Below are 20,937 nucleotides of genomic sequence, written 5' to 3'. Positions count from 1 at the left end.
CTAACATAACATGGTGCGCTCGCGATGTACGCGTAAAAGCTAAACTATCCTCTATATTTCTTATTACTAAAAGTAAATCATTAATATTAACGTCTAAGGAATCTAGGAGTTGCGCTAATTCTGTATACAACCTAAACTATTTATCAATCTACGTTTTACAAAGCTTCTAACAAGGACGATACCTTATCCAATTTTTCGTTTAAATGTTGAATCCTAATTCTATATAGTAATAATGTACGGTTATCAAAATTAAAGGGAAGTAGTGGGTTTTGGAGTACGCTTGAGTCGGGATTTCGAAACAGGTAAGCGTTTTTTGGAAGTATATACATGTATAGGTAAATTAGACACAACTTTGTCTTTTAAGAATCGTGAAGCTAACTTTTGTCTCGCGGCTAACGGATTACGTATATATACTTCTTGATCAGGTGCATAGTCAATCTCAGGTTCTCTTCGGGTATTATGTCGCGTCATAATCGCTTCACGTTCTGCGAATGATGAGTCGTGTATTAATTTATAAACTGTCTCCATATTAATGCGATGGTTATGTATGTATTGTTGTAAAAGTCTTTCCGATAAATTTAAGTCAGTTGGGTCTCTAGGGTCATAATGTCCTGTAATTACGTCATAAGGTCGGCATTTAGTCAGACTGTGTACAGAACTATTATATGCTAAGATCGCGTAGGGCACTAAATTTACTGCAGTTTCATTTTTATGCTTTAATTTTAATATTCTTATATGCTCGATAAGGGTGCTATGGAATCGTTCTATCATACCGTTTTCGTTGGGGGTATGAGGAGCAATCATATGATGATTAATCTTATGCAGACGTACAAATTCGGAAAATACTTGATTTGTAAATTCAGTACCTCGGTCAGTAGTTATCGACATAGGCGAACCATGGTGCGTCATGAAAAGTAACAATGTTTTAATGATATTCGGTGCAGTACTGTCGCTTATTCGGTATGCTTGAGCATATTTAGAGAATGAGTCAATAATAGTCAGATACTTATCATGTTCTAGAGTCAATACGTCAGCATGAACAATCTCAAATGGTTTAGAAGGAGGAGGCACGATTTTAAACACTGGGCGTACAGGGTTACGGTCGTATTTTGCACTGTTACAAATTGGGCATGTATTTATGTAACTTGTTATGTCGGTTTTCATTTTAGGCCAGAAGTATCGTTGGGACAAGGAAAGGTAAGTCTCGTTAATACCGCGATGGTTCGTTTTACCTTCGTGATATTTTCGAATAGTATCTTGTTGAACTAAATAATCAGTTATATCTTCAATCTGTCGCTTAACAAGAAATAATTTCATACATGAATTTTTAAAAGTATTTTGGATTAAAGGTACTATATCGAACATTTTACTAATAGGATTGACCAAAATTGCAGTACGAATTTTAGGATCTACATACTTCTTAATCAGCTCTACAATGTTTTCTTGTAAGCTGTCTTCGTTAATTTGTACTGAGACACGTAAGAATGTATCAAATGGCTTCTTTATGGAAGGTTTCGTTGAAGGTGAGTTATTCGTGATTTTTATAAATATCTGTTTACGAAATGTGTTAAGTGGGTCATCACTTATAGGAATGTCAAGAATAGGATTTTCACGGCTAGTATGTTTTGTGCCTTCTGGATTAATGTTAAGAGTTTCGTCTGTACCGTGAGCTCTTAAGGAGGGGGCTGTATCTGTTGATGATTGGCTAATTAAAGGTCTGTCGTCAGGTGCAGAAACAGTCGATGATCTACTATCTAATGGTCTGTCGTCAGGTGCAGTTACAGTCGATTCAGAGTCAGAAATATTCACTATCATAGATTCTACGTTTTCATTATGCAATTCTATGCGCGACAATGCGTCCGCGTTCGTGTTACATTTACCTTTCTTATAAACTATCGTATAATCATATTCAGACAGCTTAAGGCGCCAACGTGTCAGCCGAGAGTTCGGTTCCTTAAGATTCATTATCCATTGCAAGGGCTTATGGTCTGTTATAATTTTGAACTTTCTGCCAAATAAGTACGGTCGGAAGTATTTTGTTGCCCATACAATTGCCAATAACTCTTTTTCAATGGTACTGTAATTCATTTCACTATCATTTAAAGTTCGTGAAGCATATGAAATAGGTTTGTCAGAACCTATTGGGCCTTGGGATAATATGGCACCAATAGCTACGTTGGATGCATCAGTGGTAAGTATAAACTCTTTCGTAAAATCTGGGTATTGTAATATGGGGTCATTCAATAAAAGTGTTTTACATTTTTCGAAACAATTGACGTATTCTGAATCTAGAATAATTTTACTACCTTTTTTCAAACATCTAGTTAACGGCTTTGTAACACGGGCAAAATCAGGGATAAATTTTCTGTAATAACCTAGGAGACCTAAAAATTGCTTTATTTCTTTAGAAGTTTTTGGAATAGGGTATTTAGTTACAGCTCTAATTTTATCTGGGTTTGGTTTTATTCCGTCTCTACTAATTATGTGTCCCAGATATGCAGTTTCTAACCTAAGAAATTCGGATTTGTCCATTTGAATTTTAAAATTTGACTCACGTAGACGTTGGAATACTTTTTTAAGGTTATCAATATGCTCTTGTAAGCTGGTGCTAAAGACTATAATATCATCCAAGTAAACTAGGCATATTTCGTTCTGTAGACCGCGCAAGACATTGTCCATAACCCTCTGAAAGGTGGACGGAGAATTCTTAAGTCCCATGGGCATTCTCAAAAATTCGAAATGCCCATGTTCCACGCTAAACGCAGTTTTAGAAATATCACTAGGATCCATCTCCACTTGTAGAAACCCGCTAGCTAAATCTAATGTACTAAAGTATTGACACTTGCCTAATTTGTCAAGGACGTCAGTAATATTAGGTATAGGATATCTGTCGTCAATAGTTTTTTCGTTTAATTTACGAAAATCTACGACTAATCTCCATTTCTGCTTCCCTGAAGCGTCTGCCTTTTTGGGAACAATCCAAATTGGTGAGCTCCAAGCTGAGTCTGAAGGTCTTATTATACCTTGACTTAACATTTTTTGAATTTGATCTCTAACTTCATTTCTATGTACAAATGGATACCTATAGCTTTTAGTATGAATTGGTACTTCGTCCGTGGTTCGTATGCGATGTTTTATTTTATTAGTAAATGTAAGTGGTTCATCTTCTATATAGAAAACGTCTGAATACTGTGCAACTAATCTTTCTAAGTTAACTCGCTCTTCCTGATTTAAATGATCTGTACGTAACCGAGATATAACGTCTGATGTACGGGTTGATAACTTATTTTGATTAAATAATTCCGTATTATAAATTTCACCGGAGACATGTCTATCCATTGAGAAAATGATATCATGTTGAGTTGGATTACGAACCTCTAAAATTCCTCTGTTATTTTTAACCGACGTTAAACAATGAGGTATAACGCAATTTGAAATAAATTGTTCTGGTATGAAAGTGTCACCATTTGGTACATTAACGGGTAATTTAAGTAATTTGGAAGACTCCGCTGGTAAAACGCATTCATATAAATTTACATTGCACGAATTATACATTTTAATAGGGTTAGTAGCATTACGCGTAATAAACTGCCGGGTTTTTAAATCAATTTTCGATTCCAATTTTTCAAGTAAATCGAGGCCTATAAGTCCGTCAAATACGTCGTGAAACTTATATACAAATAGTGTAATTTTATCTGTCTCTTGAAACTCTTTGAAACATGGTATAGTAATAGAGAAATCGTTTCTAGTGGTGGCATGTATATTAGTGACTTCGAAAGGGTCGTAATTTAATCTTATATTTGAATAAAACTTTTGAACCGCTTCCGGACTTATAAATGACTGATTAGCTCCTGTGTCTAATAATAGTTTTAATGGTGGGTCTAAAATCTGTATGTACGGTAGCTGCCTTTGTGTCTGCAAATTAATTTCTATCTTGACTTTCTTGTGAGGCTGGCCTTCGGAAAATTTTCGTTGTCAGTGGAGTCAGTGTGTTGGTTAGTATAATTACTTTCATTAGTTTCACATACGTTTTCCGGTGGCATGTCACAATTTTGATCATAAATCGCGTCGTAGTTAGAGTAATAATCGTCAGCATAGTCAACATAATAGTTATTATAGTCAGCGTCATAGTAGTCATAGTATGGAGAGTAATATTCATATGGCACACATTCATTAACATTGATATCACGAGTTTTAAAATAGTTAGTAGGTGGTGGGTTACCATGCTTACGCCAGTCATGTCCAGTCGAGGGTGATTCCTTCGCGACATAATGACTCACGCCACTCATTGGCGTTGGACCTTTATAATAATTTGGTTGAGCACGTTGTGGTAATCGGAATACGTTGCTATGGGGGTTATAGTTAGGTGGAATAGCTCGGAACATTTGTTGGGTACGTGTGGGAATTCTAGGAACATGCTGCTGGTTTTGAACAGGCATTCTAAATTGAAACGGTGGGTTTGGTCGGACTTTAGGAGGAAACATATACGGTTGAGGTACATAGAGAGGCTTGGGTACATGAAAATTGGGTGACGGCATTAAAGAATTATTATATATAGACTTAGGTACATTATTATAATTCGAATAATTAAATTTGGATGAAGCATCGTTTCTTTGTTGTAAGTACATTGTATTTAATTCCTCCTGAACATACTCTAATGCTTTCTCTATTGTTTCGGGCCTCATACAGCGTATACGCGACCCGAGGGGTTCTTTAAGACCCCGAACAAAAGCTTGTTTCGTCAATTTTTTATATAGGTCCCGTTTTGCGTCTATAGTACTTTTAAGAGATTCATGTAAAGTTACGTAAGTCATCATGGTACTGAATAAAGACTGTAATCTATCATAAAACTCTTGGGGCGAGCTGCCGCCCTGGGTTTGTGACGCTATATCATTATACAGAGCCGTCTCGTCCCTCTGGTCAGAAAAATTGTTAACTAGGGCCTCACGGATTCCACTCCAACTATCAGGAATACCGTTAGTATTAATGAGGCGTGCCGCCGGTCCCGTGATTTTATTTAAAATGCCGTTTATCAGCGATAAATTAGAAAGAGTGGCCTCGGGGTCATCTCTTATATATTTAATAACTAATTGGTCGCATATTTTAATGAATCTTGTTAATACATGGGGGTTACCATCAAAATCTGGGACCACCCTTAAGCATTTAAAAATTTCTTCCGTGTCAAACGACATATTAAAACTATCAATACTTCTAATACTATCAACTAAACTATTTCTCGAGGACTGTTGGGTATTAACAGCCTCGGTACCCCGGGATTTCCTAGGATGGAAAATCGTGAAGGTTTATTCTAAAATTAATATAGGAATATAATATAGGAAAGCAACACAATAAAATAATTCTGTGCAACTCACATTAACATGGTTTCTGTATCGATGGCTGGATACTGCTGATGTTCTGGATACTCGCTTGGGTTTTTAAAAAAAACCGGTCGGCCGCGCGGGGCCTCGGAACCGATATTTATTTCGGATATCTTCCCGCGGGCGACCCGAGTATCCTACCGACTGCGCCAGTTAAATTCACTTTCCAGTGAATTAATAAAAAGAATCATATTTCTTAAATGATTTTAATTAAAAAGTAAAATTACATTATACGTGTTATTATGAGCACGATGCTTCACAATATGTTTTTATTCTAATATTATAATTTAAAGGAATAAAACGTTCTCACGAACGAAAGCACACCGTCAGCGCTTCACATTACATATAGCGTAGGGTTGTCACATAACTAGTGTGTAAACATTCATATGTGAATCACCTTTTTAATATTTAATATTTATTTTTGAGCTAATTTTCTCTATTTCATATTAGAATAGCTCTATTCTACAAGTACATTTGATAATTAAGCTGCTATCCGATACTGGAGTAGTTATTTCACGAATAATTAAATAAAAATCGTGTGTCTCTATGCAAATTTTGAATTGCTTGAAAACATAATAATCCTTATGATTTTTAATAGTTTCTTGTTCTTGATATTTAATTTAAATTTTCATAAATGTTATTACATTGCAACATATAAATGTATCTAATGAATCATGAAACAACTATGTAGCAAAGCACTAATTTCCCAGTATCAATTAATTTCCTTGCATAGTACTTTATCATTTACGCTACAGAAATTAATATAATCAGTAATGATGAAATTATAATAACGTAAAGCCGGAACAACAATATATCACAACAAACGACTGCCCCGGGCGGCGATAAAACAATCTCTGCTATACAAAGTATGTGGTTAGACGAATGAATAATTTCTATTGCACAACTTTGTCGTGATTCGAAACTAAAGGCCGATGATTACCACCATTCATTAATATCATCGGGAGAGAGTAATGGAACATTCGTTACACATATTGGAGTAATAACGATTTGGCATTTTACATTATATAAGATGATTGAGGTACGAGATCATTTGTATAACTGCATATCCTCGATTAAGACAAAATTTCAGTGTGCACGATTTCTTCAATAACTGTTATTGAATGATCATCCTTGCTAGACAATCATTCTTATTTTGTTTTTCACTTAAAACGAACTATCACATCACGAGTTGAATTGGAACCCGCATATTCATTTAACCATAACAATTGTCCTCTTTTCGCTCCTTCGATACTAAACAATAGATATATTGACTGCAGAGAGACACGATGAATACTATCAAAAATTGTAAAATGTTTAAATCCGTACTAATATTATAAATGCGAAAGTAACTCTGTCTGTCTGACTGTTACTTAATCACGCCTTAACTACTGAACCAATTTGCATGAAATTTGGTATACAGATATTTTGATACCCGAGAAAGGACATAGAATAGGTTTTATCCCGGAAATCCCACGGGAACGGGAACTATGCGGGTTTTTCTTTGACTGCGCAGGCGATGCCGCGGATAAATAATTTAGTTCATCTTCACAATTTAGTCCCGCACTGCCAAAAAATATATCAACAATCAACTGCAACGCATTTCAATTTAATTCTATTTAGATAATTTTTTTCTTGCATTGCAATCACTCTATTGTACCATTTTGGCATATATTTCATCGATATATATTACTAATTTATAATTTTATTAAATTACAAATGACTAACACATGCGTTTATATCTAATGTTTATTTAAGATTGAAAGCATACAAAGGTTTGTCCAAGCTATCGAAAAATATTTTGCTTATCACTACAACATTGAAGGCGTCGTGCCATTTCGAAATTGTATAATATCGTCGCTAGCACTATTTATTTATAATGTTACTAGCGGTTCGCCCCGGCTTTGCCCGTGGTACCTACATGTTTACGTTTTTTTTTCATAAAAACTATCCTATCTCTCAAGTTGGATCGAACTGCACATGGTGTACGAATTTTATTATAATCGGTTAAGTGGTTTAGGAGTCCATTGAGGACAAACATTGTGACACGAGATTTATTATATATATTAAGAAGAAAGATGAAAGACTGACTTACATAAATCACAAAGGAAATATAATAAAACTTAGAAAAGCGAATTATGAAAGTTGATAAAAAATTATACCAAATAAAAAGTATTATTCCTAGAAATGAAAATGGAAGCGACAAAAAATTCACACTGATACAGTCAATCGATTTATAAACTTCAGTATCGATTTACTAATAAATGCATACTATGCACCTGTTATTTCTAAACTGTTCACTAATATGGCCGTGAACAGGGCCACCTGCCTTCAAGGGCACAAGACTCATCGGAAGGAAGTACCTACGTGGATCCGATAATATAATTACCGTCGGTATTCGTGAATGAATATTTACTTGGAGGTTGTTTTTATATCGATTTGTTTTACCTTGACTTAGAAATTATCAGTAACAATGAATTACGAACAATATTCATCGAAACTTGACGAGGATCATAACGATAGCGTCTATTGTGGCAATTAATTTTTCCTTTGTATAAAACTATAATGGAATGATAGCGATATAGCAAGAGAAACCAATAAATATTTCCACTTTGTTCTATTATGCATTATCCAATAAGATAATTGAATACTGTACGCCCTCGTACGAAGATTCTACGCGGGGGCCAAGGATACAACACACTTTATTTTACTAGGTGTGGTTGTTACTAAGTAAACAACATGAATGAAATTCTTATCCAAATAACTACACAATGAGGCTTTGTGAAGCATTTATTGTTAAGAAGGTTTATTGTACGGAAGTCTAGAATTCGATGATATAATTTACATATTTTTATTCTTTCGTGACACGAACCATTTTTATTTTTTATCAGTTGACGTGTTATGTATTATTAAAGCTACTTAAATCAGTTTTAAACTAGTTACTACTTTCAGTGGATTAGTTAACGTGAAAACGATATAATATGTATTCATCATCATCAGCCCATATACGTTCCCACTGCTGGGACACGGGCCTCCTATGAGGGTACAGGCCATAATCCACCACGCTGGCCAAGTGCGGGTTGGCGGATGACACATGTCGTCGAACTTTTTTTTTTTTTAATTCTTCGACATGTCGGTTTCCTCACGATGTTTTCCTTCACCGTTCGAGCAGTGGTGATGTTACAACATGCGCAGATAAATTGAAAAATCAATTTATTTCCTGCGCGCTCGCCTGGTCTCGAACCACGGACTTATCGATTCGAAGTCCGAGGTCTCACCACTGAGCCACCACTGCTCGGTATGTATAATAATATGTATTAGTAATTAGAAAATAGAACAAAAATAAGTTTGAAAAATCAGATGTTTTGCGCGAAGTGACAGTAGTACCCACCTCAACGCTTCGCTTATGAGGCGTGCAATATAAATTGAATCGAGACAAATTAAAATTATTGAGAACAAAAACTATAATAATGTACATCTCAATCACAACGCTCTCTAACTATGCATTTCGGTCAACATCCTATTACATAAACGTGGTATTAAGCACTCTCGAAGCACCATAGTTTACGTCAGATGCACCCGCGGCAGTACATACTCTAATTACTGGGAAGCAACTTGTAATTGCCTCCGATAGTAATTAGTAATTACATTACAACAATACCCGAAGAAAGTCGACCGGTACTGTTATTCGTATGATTAAACAGTTGAGAGATTACACATAATGCACGTTATTATCACGTTATTATAGTGACGTTTGAAACAAATCACATAAACCACCGTTTGGTTAACATCTTAATATCAATTACGTGTAACGACGCTGAACTTTACGATCTTGTTAGTCGAAAGCACCTACCTACTTGATTATAGACTTTGTATTTTAATCGTAGGTTCAGTTCAATTAATCGTAACTCGTAACTGTATTCTTGTGCGTGTATTATTTCATTAAACCTGCTATAGTGCAAGGAAACTTTCTACATCTATATCGTCCACGGGACCCAATGCAATAAAGATTAAAAAATCTGATTTATAACGGTCACGTACCCAACATCTGATAAGCATGTCCCTGCTTTTTTTCTTCCACAACAAAAAACCTAACGTTACACGAAGTATCAAGTGTACAAGCAGTCCATTTAGTCCTACATGTTATAATTAGGATGTGTGATTTCAACCAAAACGTACAAAGATTCTCTGCATAGCCGTAAGACAGATAAATAACGGCATTCTCAATAAAAACTGGGTCAATGAGTTTGATTCTCGATTCTTTACGATATTAGGTCTTATTGCTACACGTACATTTTAAAAGCATCGGTAAAGTTCACCTCAAATGGAACATGTTCAGACGTCGATTAGGTATTTACATTCTTAAGTCATTAACTAAACTGAAAGGAACAAATATTTTTTAGACTTATTTCTATCAAACTAATTAAGAACGAAAGAAAGCAGCTTTAATTAGAGTGTAGAAATTACATAACTACATGAACATTTCTTTCAGGAAGGTTATAATTAAAGACGAGAGAAACATATCTAGCCTTGCAGCGATGCATAACGAGAACTGCATCCGAATAGCACTGTTATTATTCTATCAACACGTATACAACACTTATGACATAACACGCATATAGACAATGCAAGTCAGCAGACGCAAAACGGACACGCACCGGATAAGGGCCCAGACTATTGAACTCGGCCAATGGCAGAGCGGCCTGCAACCGCATCACTGATTTTAATACTCCATGTGACTCATGTTATATCACACCCACTAGAAGACAAACGACTCAAGTTTTCATTAGTGTCACGCAATTATGTAGCTTATGTGCAAACATTAACGACTATCTATCTAAGTATGTCGTATGCATTTGAAATCCACTGCAAATACTCATACTTCACGATCTGTAATACGTGCGTATAGTATGCACGTTGCAAATTATAAAAATGTTCTCTCAGTTTTGTAACTGAACAGGATTAGAAACCAGTTTTGTATATTGAGCCAGATATAATCGATTCAATCAATATGCACGTACCCAAGTGATTACTCTGAGAATATTTTTCATAAATGCAATTTTGCACAGTGATATACCATATTACAACTATATAGTAACCACCTGGAGGTATTCAATTACGCTCAACAGGGATTTAATACTGTCTGTAACTGGCTCCAACGCAACATCCTAACGTTAAACGTAATGAAAACAAAATATATGGTTTTTGCACATAGAAATAAAATGCTTCCATCTTCATCTTTTGCTATTGCAGCTCACTCTTGTTCATCCATTCTTCCGAATTGCCAATGTCCAATACTCGAGAGGACTGAAACTATTAAATATCTGGGCATAACCATTGATCAGCTCCTATCTTTCAAACCACATATAAATGTACTTGTAACAAGACTGCGTAAATTAATTTACATATTTAAGGGCTTAAGACATATAGGTGATCACCAAGTCATTAAAATGGTTTACTTTGCCCTAGGTAGCTCTTTGATAAATTATTGTATAACATCTTGGGGCGGTAGTGCAAAGAGTTACCTCATAGAAGTTGAGCGAGCCCAGCGCTCGATCCTCAAAGTTGGTGCTGGTCTCCCTTACCGTTTCCCTACCACCGAACTATACAAAAAGTGGGACTTGCTGACGGTTAGACAATCGTTTATACTACAAACAATCTTAAAACAGCATTCTCAACTAGTTTTTGACAAAAACCTACAATTTAGCCAACGTCGCAAAGATAAGATATGCCCGACCTTACAATTCAAAAGCTTTCATTCACACAATTTTTTCTGCTTCATGGGACCTTTTCTTTATAACCTAATAAATAAAACGTTAAACATATATCCTAAAAATAAATATAATTGTAAATCAGCCGTAAGTAATTATTTGAAAACCCTAGACTACCAACAAACTGAAAATCTTTTAAACATAAAAACTTAATGTTTATTCCGCACTGTTTATACATCTTTCTATATATGACACACACACGCACAAACGCAAAAACGCACGCATAGACGCACTCACACATACACGCAGACGCACAAACAAACTAACACATTCACACACCCACACATACAAACATACATATTACACGCGCACACATACATGCAGACAAACACTCACTACACATACACTGGTCACGTATTAATAGGTCTATATTATTTTAAGTAGAAGTAGATATTAAGTTCAGTCTATTGTTTTGTTTTTTCTCTTCTTGCCATTTGTTTATTATGTTAAGTTATAAATGTATTTAAGTAGTATCATCCGCGAGGGGGGCTAGTGATCTGTACTACAGGTCTTTCACAGACCTATTTCAGACACTAGTCCTTCACAACGTAAATGCTACACGTTTACATATTTTGTTCTATTGTAATAGTATAAGTTGTGAAGGCAAATAAATAAAGTTTTTATTTATTTTTTTTATTTATTTACCTTATCAGACGAGCACTTATATGAAGTGAATAGCATAATGAAAAGTTATGTATTCCGTGTATTATATATATTCCGCCTATGATTACCATAATATCCTGAATTACGCAAGTGTGAAGTTTATATGAAATTTATATGAAACTCATCCGTCTCGAGCAGACTACTAAAAAATCTTATTACGACCGAGCTCATTACATAGAATATGTGATATGTACAAAGGTATTAAAATAATAGTTAACAAAAAAACCGTAATGATCTTGAAAAAGCCGACAAGGCCAAGTTAGAGTATGCAGACAAAGTAAGTCTTCGTGTTTTATGTTAGTGTTCCCTTATTTTTCCTTTATTTCAGAATATATTAAGCAGAGAATACGTTCCGCAATATGAACAAAGAATATCACGTTTTATATTACATCCGATTAGAAGATATTACCTGTAGCAATGTAATGTACTGGAAATATTAATTTAATATTTAATTAAATTATTTTTCTAATAGTTCTTGAAAAGTATTTACCAATTAAACAAAAAGCATAATGCGAAAATAATTATAAAGTAGTTATATCTTAGAAAACAACAAACAAACAATAAATAATATCATACTGTTATAGACGATCATAAAGAAGGAGTGCCAGGATATTGAGAGGCGTAACCCCTCGAGCTAGAGAAAAATTACATACATTTCTATGAAATGCGTTCTTGATTCAAGAAAAATTATACAGGGTAATGGACCTACATGGAATGTTGTAGAACGAAGATATTTTATATGTAGATTAAGTAAGATATTGAAATTGGACCTCAGTCACTCAGACAAGTTTTACCTACTTTATTTTATTGGTTCTTGCTTTTAATTTCACAAATATCAGAAACAAGTAATAACACTTATTCTAATAATGCAGTGCTGCTTGTATCATTCAAGATATCTGAATATCAAACCAGACAACTTTTACTGCATCAGTTCCTTATAAATCACCCCGACAAAACGTGAAAAAGACATAAATCTATAGACCGTTAACATTTAACCAAATGCCCATATATAATTTACAAGCAGATACATTGAAAAGTACTGTTAGCTTTCCACAAGAATAATAGTGCTATTTTGTTGAATTCATAGCTATAAATAATCATAATCGATTGCAGAAAGTTAAACGAGTCAAGAACAAACGGCATAATAGATACAATTATATTTCTCGGTTACATCTAAATTACTTTGCCAATATTTCTTAGACTATAGCTCGAAATGAAAAAGGAGATAAAATCGATACCGAGATTCAAATAGAAACGTCTTTAAAAATCAACAAACATCGAAGAGGCGTATTTTGAGACGTGATTAAATCTGAAGTTGACCTCGTGTCAAGTACCAAAACATCAGTAAAAGTGCGCTAAATAATCCGACATTGCTTTCGATTCAAATCGAGTATGTATTAAGGAAAGTGGAAAACAATCGTGTTACTCACGATTCTCGATATTTTGTTGAGTTCGTGACGAAAAGGTCAAGGGTGTGAGAACTGCTCGTGTGATTGTTTACTTTAGGTAAACCTAGGTCAAACTCTCTAGCAATGTTTCGGAATTGAGATAACAATATTTGTACAGTGAAATTCGCATGCGATAGCGTTCCATTAACAATATGTACTTGTGCTATGTAACTTCCTGATAAGCAAAAATTTGGGACATGGCATACAATAACCAATCTATAGAAGATGCTTGATATAACTACGGAACTTTGGGCTAAATTACTTTTAATAACAATTTGGAATAATAAAGAGCTGTTAATAGCCATTTAAGCGATCACAAAAGTAAGAAGTTAGAATTGCAAACAGTGAAGGCGATTGTTTATAAGATAAATTGTGAAACCCCACTCGATTGCTCCGATTTGCAATTATTGAACATTTCGACCTACTAACGTATATTTGGAACCGTCGACTCATTCTTATATTCGCAATAATTAATTTCAAATCTATTTTAAAGCTCTTTCTTTTGAATGTGATAGGTAGATATGCGTGTCCATTTCCAAGTATTGCTTTACAAATCAACTTTCTTCCTGTTCACGAATTATTTCAATGTCATGTGTTGTAACGATTTCAATGTGTGTGAGTAAAGAGGCTTGTATTTCATTATTTAAAAAATGTAAATTTGATACCTAGGTATAGTTCTTTTAAACAATATTTGCATAATATTAGATGCTTGTGTTCGCAATTTTCCAAATTTATTCATAAGCAGTTACACGAGTAGGGTTATTAACTTACCTATTATAGATTAGTGTCCAACAACCAAGTATAAGAAACTCCGTGAACAGATAAGTAACACACAAACCACTTTTTTCTCAACGTTAGCGATTCGTATTAGAAATTCAAACACACATATTAAGAATTATGCTTTCAATCACTGCACTTAACACTGCCGTTTCCACAGCACGAGAATCTCACACACGTTTCCTCACAGTTATCTGTTAAGACTTTAGCGTAACAGAGTGAAGCAATAACACCATTGAATCGCAATGCGAATTTTGGCGGGTCACAAAATGCGCACGCTATTCAAAAACGACAGTTAAACCGACTTTACCGGTCGGAAACGTTCCAAATTCGTATACGGAAAGTCTATTTGGTGAAGCAACGTCGAGATAACACACGAGTGAGCTGCGCGGGCAGCGCCAGCAAACTGAGGCGCTGTGGAGCGTGACTACTCGACGCATCTAACCGCCATGCCGTCGTGGACTTCAAACCTTAACGCTGCTAAATGCTGTATCGACTTATTCAACTTTACTGCTATACTAGCCGATGGATCCATAAATTGGTAGGGTTATAAAGTTGCGAATAAGCTCGTGGTTACGTACATGGACAAGCTACCTGGACAAGGCTCTTATGGAATGACATTCAAGTATGCACATTCTGATACTTATTACGCAGCTGTTTTAATTCATAATATAATTGGATCGTATCAACTTACTGGTATTGGGTGTAAGTTGTTATTAAATCAATTGAATTATCAGAAATGTCGACAGCGAATTGTTAATACCTTTTGGTCATCTGAACCAAAAAATTCACAGTAAATAACATAATTTATATTCCAAGAGATATATCGAAAACTACACATGCAACCTTAAAACTAAAAATAGCAGCAAGGCAATAACTATTCACTATAATGGAAAGTAGTGATGCGCATCAGGACCAGTTTTTCTGTAAATTAAAATGAACATGTAGTGCTGGAATCATTGCACATAAGAAGCAAATGAGATTTTTTCCCACCACAGAGATTTTATAATTTCACAAAATAATGAATAGTCAAATGTATGTAAAACTCTGTTTTATATAGATTAATGCCGATATCGAAATGATACATAACTTCAAATGCTCTACACTACAATTTCTATGCAGTGGGAGATTTTTAATTCCACACTAAACGGGTTGCGGTGCGGTAATCATAATTAACATAAAATTTATATTCCTTGAGGTGCAAGAGTTTGAGAAAATAAGTTATTATGTTAATGAATGATGATGTTAATGCTAAAACTATCCTAAACAGAATATCAAACACCTTGGATGAATCACAACCTCGAGAACAAGCTGGCTTTAGAAGCAATTATTCAACACTTGATCATATTTTTGTTATTAAACAACTTATAGAAAAATGTAATGAATATAATCAACCTTACTATTTAGGATTTGTAGACTACAGCAAGGCGTTTGATTCTATAAGACACGATTATCTTTGGGTGGCATTAAAACTACAGGGAGTCCATCAAAAATATATAAACCTCATCAAAAACATCTCGGCATCATCAGTCACATTTCGGCTAAAATTAGGCTTGAGAGAGTAGGAAGAGACTTTGAAATACAGAAAGGGGTGAGACAAGGGGATCCCATGTCACCAAAACTATTCTCGGCTGTTCTTGAAGGTATTTTTCGGAATCTCGACTGGGACCTTTATGGTATAAACATTAATGGCCAGCGCCTACACCATCTAAGATTCGCGGACGATCTCATTGTAATAGCTGAATCACCTGAAACTCTACAAAAAATGTTACAACAGCTTGCCGACCAAAGCGCAAAAGTAGGACTTGTAATGAATACATTAAAAACAAAAATAATGACCAATAGAACTAAAATTCCAATAGAAATCCACAACAGGGACATAGAGTATGTTGAAGAATATCTTTATCTGGGACAGATCATATCTCCCAATGATCTTATGGCAAAAGAAATAGACCAAAGGGTAGCAAGTTCTTGGAAACGATTTTGGTCCTTGAAAACTATTTTTAAAAACGACGATATCTGCCAGACGTTAAAGAGTAAGGTTTTTGATACATGCATACGCCCAGTGATGACTTATGGTTGCCAAACATGGTGTTTAACCAAAAAACAATTACAAAAACTAAAGGTGTGCCAACAAGGAATGGAGAGAAGCATGTTAAAAATTAAAAGACGCGACAGAGTAAAAATAACCAATATGAGAAAAAAGACGAAATTGCAAAGCATTGTGAAGACAGTCAAATCTCTAAAGTGGCGTTGGACAGGGCATATAATGAGGAATACACAAGGAAAGTGGACTAAAGATCTCTTGGAATGGTATCCCAGGGAAGGAAAAAGGAACAGGGGGAGACAAAAAATTAGATGGGAGGATGATTTAAAGGAAATTGTAGGAGGAGTGACCTGGAGAAGAATAGCACTTCAAAGGCAATCATGGAAAAGTTTGGAGGAGGCTTTTGTCGAAAGGCAAGCAAGATACCCAGAAGAAACCTAGTTAAGCTATCAAATTATTAATTACTTGTAAATTTCTTGCAATAAAGGCTTTCATTCATTCATTCATTCATTCATGTTAATGACTATATTTTACGGTTTTGATACTCTACAAATGTAAAATAACGCACATCATATCTCTACATTATGAAGAGTATGTGAGATTTTGAGCATAAAGAAGACACTTTAACTATCGTTCTTCAATAATTATTATATCAAAATCCGAATTAAACTAAAACTATCAAAGATAACACAACCAGCGCATCAACGTGAGAACACCAGTAATTACGAATAGTGACTCGCTACATCAGCAATCAACGATAACCATCGGGGTTTTGATGTCCATTACGCCTATGGTTGCTTCATTACAGACCTATGCCATGAATACATCTAATACTAACACGATTAACTTCGATATGTATTGAAATGTATCAGGGACCATTTTGTATAGCGACTCTTGATTATGCTTGATTGGAAGATAAAATAAAAGGCTATGTTATAGTGATAGTGTGGACCGCATCCTGCCTTAAGGCGATATGTGGCTTGGAAATGCAAATGACTGGGTATATGTTATGGGCAGTCAGCTAGATAAATAGTAAAATTATACCCTGAGACGGCAGAGCCTAAAGGGATGAAGAATTGCACATGCACATAGAGTAATAGAAGATTAATGTTAGCTTTGAAACTATGGTCCAAAAGTTTCATAAACATGAAATACGATCAAAATATTACAACTGAAAATTAAAAAACAATTGTTAAATAATTTTTTATTTATATAAAACTTAAAGGTATAATTTAATACCGTTCATAAAGATGTAGTACATTTTATTGTTCCTATAAATACAAGACTAGCATACAAATCTGATTTATACAAATTAGTTACATTTGTTATAATAACGATGTAGACTGTGAAAACAATCATCGTAACAATAACCATATTGGATGTAATGCCACAGTTGTAGCAAATTATACTCTTACTGTAACAAACCTATTAATCATAAAAGGCATGACAATTAAACTAATTCCTTCCACAGAACGCAACTAAATAGTACATTGCAAAATCATAAGTTTCTCAACCAAATACAGATTGAATGCCAGCAAATAAAATGAAACAAAAAAAGGGCAATTATTACGTAAATACACACGTCCATAAAATCATTGCTTAGAAAAAATCGTTTAGAAGAAATATTAAGCCTTCAAACCACATCGAATACAGCTCTTCCACGCTTGATCGGAGTAACAGTTCGAAACAGGTGTTCCGTGATAGAAAACCTGGTATTATCATCACGCCGTCTACAAGATCTATAACTAACTGGTCGTCTAATTGTGGCATTTAAGCTTCACCTTTATATAAACGTATACCATCACATCACCTACATTCCTGATTTCCTTCGCCGTTCACGTAATTATCATAAAATGTTTGCTGTTTTGATTTTGCACCACAAGTAGAGTGATACTTATAAATTTAATAAACGCTAACGGGAATTGAATAAACATCATTATAGAACTAAAATGAGTAATTTGCCCAACTGCGTGATGAATGAAGTTCTTATTCCCAAATTGATCATTAAAGTGATTCTTCAAGAGCAAATTGAACGAAACGCATAAGCTTAAATTACAGAATAACCACTTCCGCCGCAAATAATAAAACAACAAGATGGTCTAATGAATTTAACAATGAAATAGAAATTTATGAAACAACTATTTTGTATCTGGGTCACTATAATTTCACACCATTGCCCGAATACATGTATAGGAAGCTTTTGTCGGAAATTTTACGGCTTAAGTCTATTCACAATTTGTGTAATGCTATATTCCTAATTGTTTTATGACTTAATGCGCCATGTTTTTTCTTAATTGGCTGCCATTGCAACGTCCAACAAACCTATTCTCAACATAACGAGCCATGATGAATGTGATATTACGTAAAATACAAGGTTTCTCTGGAGTCCCCGCCCGAATTGTATTATTTTATTACTTCTAAGAAAACTATAAGAATTTTACATAGCCATAGTCTGGACAAATGTCAAAAGCTGCAAATAGCGTATATTTTCAAAAAAATATATTTTGATCACCTCAGCATTCCGTTCCATGACCAAAAAAGTGACCATTTATTATATTCAACATTCAGAACCTATTAAGGACATTTACAGCTGCATTATGAAAACAGTTGTCTCAAAATAAACTGTTATTCGCATTCCAGGCCTGCAGACAGGTGATATTGCTTTAAATAGAAACCTATTTATAGGTCGGATACCGATATTTTATGGCATCAATTACTTTTTCATATTTGATCATTCGTCAATAATAGTTTGATGCAGGACATTTAACTATTAATCAAGCAGATGTTTGTAGAACATCTTGACATATTTTGTGGACTTATTTTGATGCAATTATTTTCTTCTTGAAGACATTTAATAATTATTGTTAGAACAAAACAACCTTCCATCGTTTACACAAAAACAATATCGTTTTATTTAACATTCCAACATCAACTTAACGATTATACATGGATGCAAAGAAAAATGCATGCATGCATTAAAGATCATTTCCATCCAACAAAATTAAATGAGGAGCTTGGTCATTACAGCAAAAAAAAAACAAACTCATTTATACTGTGTTCTTTCAACAGAATTATCAAAGCATCATCCACTTACGTTTAAAAACAAAAGCAATAAAATGATTAATACCAATCAACCATAAAACGTTTAACCACAACCACAAACATAAACAAAAAAAAGAACCACCAAAAAGTCGATCGCGCCCAGTTCAGTAACTAATTAACGCGCCTTCGTTTTTTATTCAATATCACTGCGTAGAAAAATGTTAAGGTTTTTCACATGTACGAGTGCATAAAATGTCTTTACTATGACACAATCAGGTTTATTGGAGACCGCATGCTACAAGGTTACCGACTTGTTTCAAACATGAGTTGAACCGAGTTTTTTTTATCTACGTCTGTTCGTGTGATCTTCTAGTGATATAAATTTGCAGACTTCGAGAGCAGTAACTTCGACTTTCGAGCACACGGGTTCGCTTGCGTATTCCTTTCTTGTTCCTTCTGAATTTCTATCGCATTTATAATAAAGGTTACAAAATTCTCGGAATACAAGTGATAAACTATTACCTGGATATCGTTAGGCACATTCCAATACATAATGCATATAAACTTTGCGACACGAACGCAATGTACGTAACTCCACTATCTTGTTACAATAGTTTTGCAATCGATCGTGTGGAAACCGCGGCGAATCTTGCGCATTGTTTGTCACATGACAATCTTACGGGGCCCATAGGCTGTATGCATAATGAGATTAACTTATTATATGGAATGCGAGAGTTTAATAAAAAAATGCTTATCTTCAAGTATGAGATAGTGAACATTTTCATAAAGCTGTTAAATGTTATTGCCCACCATCTCGTATTTCACAACAGATGCGACAATGCATAAGAATAAATATTTATCCTATAGTTATTAAACATCGAGGAGGAAACCAATGTATGCTTTCATTCATACGGATTAAAATCTAATTGATTACTAATAAGGAATCCACTTAGTAAATCCAACACTACAAACTCTTAGTCCTTCAATGATTCTTCGGCATGTCGGTTTCCTCGCGATATTTTCCTTCACCGGTTCGAGCAGTAGTGATGTTATAACATGCGCAGATAAATTGAAAAATCAATCGCTCGCCTGGTCTCGAACCTCCGATTTATCGATATTAAGTCCGAGGTTGTCGCCACTGAGCCAACACTGCCAGTAATTCCTTCATTTACTTTCGTAAATACATCTTGGCATTTAGTTAATCCCCATTGGAAGGGCACGCGCGCAATCCCCATGTGTCCATCATGCCATACATTTGATATGCAACATATCAAAATACCGGTTATGTAAATCGTTAAATCCGTAGCGAGATCTAGAGCGAGTGTCACTAGATCGTGTTCACGTTACACCTCAAGGTTTGGCGAAGATCAATGGGGAACAGAATACAAACGATCGATAGATGCTTATTGAGAAATCTTCGTTTAATAATTCATTTTCGGGTTAGGAACGTTCACCGATATGAATATTTTAATATTGCTAATCTTGTCTGAAATAATAAATAATGATCCTATAGTGCAATTAAATGTATTATACAAATGTCCCAAATGTATATGTTAATTACGAGCATGCATGTAAATGGAAAATTAGATTTAATTTCCAATAAAATTAACATTAAAAAATGTATTAATTACATGCACAATACAATGATAAGATCAATAATTCCATTGTCACATGATGAGGCGGTTTCATTGATCCCGCGACCGAATTCGTGTACTTCAGTGTGAAGCTATTGTGTGCCAAAAATCTTAATCACTGTCACGCAAACATGTGCTTTCTCTTCAAGTCATAAAGTACATAATTGCACGGTATGTACT

General features: G+C 34.7%; 1 protein-coding gene across 3 annotated transcripts in view; it reads right to left on the bottom strand.

Annotated features, from left to right (window-relative positions):
* The window catches only part of LOC123700696, a 242,836-nt gene that overhangs the window by 194,309 nt on the left and 27,590 nt on the right, over window positions 1–20,937 (bottom strand). For 2 of the 3 annotated variants that reach the window (XM_045647992.1, XM_045647994.1), the window contains exon 1: window positions 14,029–14,443. The exons of the other annotated variant lie outside the window; for it this stretch is intronic. The gene's annotated coding sequence lies outside the window, so the exon portion shown is untranslated. Of the gene's footprint in view, window positions 1–14,028; window positions 14,444–20,937 lie in introns of those variants that run through there. 3 annotated transcript variants of the gene reach the window in all.

Source organism: Colias croceus, chromosome 20 (assembly GCF_905220415.1).
Source record: "Colias croceus chromosome 20, ilColCroc2.1".
Taxonomy (NCBI): Eukaryota; Metazoa; Arthropoda; class Insecta; order Lepidoptera; family Pieridae; genus Colias; species Colias croceus.
The sequence above is the reverse complement of the archived record's forward strand: the minus strand, read 5'-3'. Positions and strand labels throughout refer to the sequence as shown.